The sequence below is a fragment of the Hippocampus comes genome, unplaced genomic scaffold (genome assembly GCF_001891065.2).
Source record: "Hippocampus comes isolate QL1 unplaced genomic scaffold, H_comes_QL1_v1.1 scaffold384, whole genome shotgun sequence".
Taxonomy (NCBI): domain Eukaryota; kingdom Metazoa; phylum Chordata; class Actinopteri; order Syngnathiformes; family Syngnathidae; genus Hippocampus; species Hippocampus comes.
Window position 1 is genome coordinate 12,413 of NW_017805700.1, and position 3,644 is coordinate 16,056.

General features: G+C 43.9%; 1 protein-coding gene across 1 annotated transcript in view; it reads left to right on the forward strand.

Moving 5' to 3' along the window:
- The window catches only part of LOC109523457 (protein O-linked-mannose beta-1,2-N-acetylglucosaminyltransferase 1), a 30,264-nt gene that overhangs the window by 10,573 nt on the left and 16,047 nt on the right, over positions 1-3,644 (forward strand). The gene's annotated exons all lie outside the window — the stretch shown is intronic.

The following is a 3,644-nucleotide window of genomic DNA, read 5'->3' on the forward strand; positions in this document are numbered from 1 at the left end:
AAATATTTTGTCACACAACAGCTGCTTTAACAGCTCTTTTTATGTAATCAAAACAGAGCCCATCTAAGCTAAACTAGTAGTCAGCCTATAGTGGATTTAAGCCATGGTTGCATACTTCGTTTTTCTCAAGTTTGCTTTGAACACAGCAGTCAGGCTATGTTGATTCTGTTGGTCCTTCTTGCGCGGAAGTCTCTCAAAGGTTTTGTGTAGACATCATTTCGATGACTACACTTGGTTCGATGACAACACTGGAGACATTTTATTTTCGCTAGGTCGCTACCACTGCATCGCTGAACTTGCGCTGTCATGTCACCGCCTCTGCGCACCGTCACTGTCAGACGAACACAGAGAAGCTCCACCCGCTTGATTTATATGGACACGGAACACTGTAACCTTCCACACAAAATAGTTCCAAACAAGTAACAAGTGCGTCAGTTTCAGCTTGAGTCGAGCTGTGGACAATGTTGACAGGCTTGCATGCAGAAGCCATCCATTTAGCGATTGCTTCAGCAAATTTGTTCTTCGTCGTGTCATCCATTTTCTTCGCTTTGAAATTATCCATAGCTGTCTGTCTGAGACGAGGGGGCGGAGTACTCACGTCAGCTGTGTGCTTGGCCATTCAGTGGTATTTCAGACTCGACGTGCTATGATGATAGCTCAGTTTACGACTGCAAAACATCCAGGTAACTTTGGTCTTGTCAGTGGAACAATCTGGCAACATTTTAAAAGTAAACTTTCCATTCATAAACTCTTTAAGTATCCGTTTTCGGTGTCTCGCGCTGCCGTAGCTGGCAAAACAAATGTGCGTGGACCTGTGCAGTGCGCATGTTGTTTTGTTTCTGGTTTATTTATAGAGCAACGTAACATCCGCTGTGACGTGTTGCCGCGTTCATCTCGCAAGAAAATATTTAATCCCGTGAAAATTCATTTAAATTAATGCCAATAAAAACGCGCTAAACTGACAGCTCTAATTATTATCGTTAAGTATGTAGCATATATACAATTTAGTTCAGGCCATTAGGAACACTTTTAGTTTGTAGTCAGTTACATAGCTTTACTAATACTCTGTATTGCATAAAGTACCACTTGTATACAAGTGTGATGTCTACTCTTTGAATCCAGAAATGGAACCAGTGAACCATGTTTACTTTCACTCTGCTCAAAGGGCTACAAGAACATAGCCTGCCTCTGTCAGAAGTAAACCGATTTCTCCCAAAAATCCCGCCATCCACCAACTTGGATTTGAAATAATCACCGTGTGGGAGTGGAAAGTCAGACATTGTGGTTGCAGCAGTTTGCTCAAATATTAGTAATATTTACCTAGCCCACCGTCTGCCCACACAGTTATCCCAGAACTTTTGTTTAAAGTTTTGTGACTTGGTTCTCAACGTTTTTACATCAACTAACACCATTTGGGTTTAGGCGATTTAAAATGCGTCTTTGTAAAATGTAGACAGGCTCAAATGTTTTTCTTTTCAAAGACAATATAAGGCTTACGGGGTGGCACAGTGGTCGTCTAATTAGCACGTCCACCTCACAGTGCAGAGGTCATGGGGTCTTATCCGGCATTCCTGTGTGGAGTTCAATCCGTGCCTGCGTGGGTTTTCTCCGGGTACTCCGGTTTCTTCCCACATTACAAAACATGACAGGTTAATGGAACACTCTAAATCAGTGGTTCTTAACCTTTTTAGAGGTACCGAACCCAACCAGTTAATATGCACATTCACGGAACCCTTCATGAGTGAAAAATAAATATATTTTTGACAAATTCAAGATATTAAAAAATGCATTTATTAAAAACAGAAAAAAAAGTAAATAAAATTTCAAGAGATAAGTTTACTTTTTTTTTTTTTAATTGTACGACGTACTACCATGACAGTAACACGTTGACTACAAAGCGTGCTAAATTTCCCACAGCACTGATTGGACAAGCGATGTCATGTGATCATCTGCAGCCAGGGACGGCCAAGTGGGCGTGTCATAACGAATTGACATGTTGAGTCGGGTGTGTCTTGACCTCCATGGCAGAGGCTCTGTCGAACCCCTGAGACCGACTCACCGAACCCCTGGGGTTCGATCGAACCCAGGTTAAGAACTATCTTGCACCCTGCAGTTGTGTGTTGGATCGTCTCAGGTGCCTCTTTGCACAACCTACACCGTGGGTCTTCTCTGGTGTGGTATATCTGGGCCTCGATGGCTCTGGTGCTCAGGGCCTGCTCCTGAGCAGCCAGGATGAGTGCCTCTGTGCTGTCCTTCAGGCCAGCCCTCTCTAGCCACTGATAGGACTTCTTGAGATCAGCCACTTCAGTTATGGTCCGGTGGTACATCCCGTGTAGGGGCTTGTCCTCCCATGATGGTCCCTCTTCCAGCACCTCATCCTCTGTTCCCCATTGTCTGAGACATTTACTGAGTACGTCATCTGTTGGAGCCTTCTCCTTGATGTACTCATGGAGCTTGGATGTTTCATCCTGGACAGTGGCTCTCACACTCACTAGTCCCCGGCCTCCTTCCTTTCGGCTTGCATACATTCTCAGGGTGCTGGATTTGGGATGGAACCCTCCATGCATGGTTAGGAGCTTTCGGGTCTTCACGTCCGTCGTCTGAATCTCTTCCTTTGGCCACCTTATGTCTCCGGAAAATTGAGGAAAATTTGTCTGAAATTAATCCGGATATTAGTTGTAAACATTGAACGAACACGCGTTTGATTTCGTTGTTTTGCTTTCACGAGCGTAGCCATGTTGAGGCACTAACACTAGTAACAGTAAATAGATTTTCGTCTCTTTATAAACACACTTGCTAAACCACAGTGGAACGAATAAAAGACACAATGGACAAGACAGTTGTTGTCGTAAAAAATATATTTGGCCCAAAAGGGAAACACACAGATTGGCAGAAAAACGTGTCCGTCTGACTTCGAGTGTCGTGTCGTCTCGGCTAGCTTAGCTTAGCTGTTGTCCTATGTCTTGTGTGACATCGGTTGCGTCAGCAGTGATTGGTTGAAATCAAAAGACATCAAGTGAAGCGTGCGTACATGTTCACGCTGACGCACGCACAGCAGAAAGCAGCGGACTATCGACTGCTGAGGCGCGCTTTGCTCGAGTGACGTCGCCACAACAGTAACTCCCTTGCCTCGCCTTCTGATGGCGAAATTTCGGCAAGAACGGAAGCCACAAAGGGTGCGCGTGTGCACACAAAAGGAAGATGTATCATTGAATGTCGAGTATTTGAATAGCGTTTTGTGTAAACTAATTCATGCGTGACCGGCCAAGTGTGTGCGTGTGTGTGTGTATATAAATATATACAGTGAAACCTTGGTTTTCGAACATCTCTGTTCTCGACCAAATCGGTTTTCGACCAAAAATTTCAAGTTTTTTATGCCTCGGATTATGACCGAAAATAGGTTCTCGACCAAACTGAGCGCACTTGAATGCGCCACTTGACTCCTCCCGCTTTCCTTACATGAGGAAGTGACGCTTCCCCGTGTAGCGTTTCATTGTGAGCAGATGTGTTCAATAAAGATTTTTTTTTTTTTTTTTTTAAAGAGCGTGGTTTCGATTTCCGAACAAATCGGTTTTCGAACCGCCTTCTGGAACGGATTATGGTTGAAAACTGAGGTCTGACTTTTTTTATTTTTATATATATAT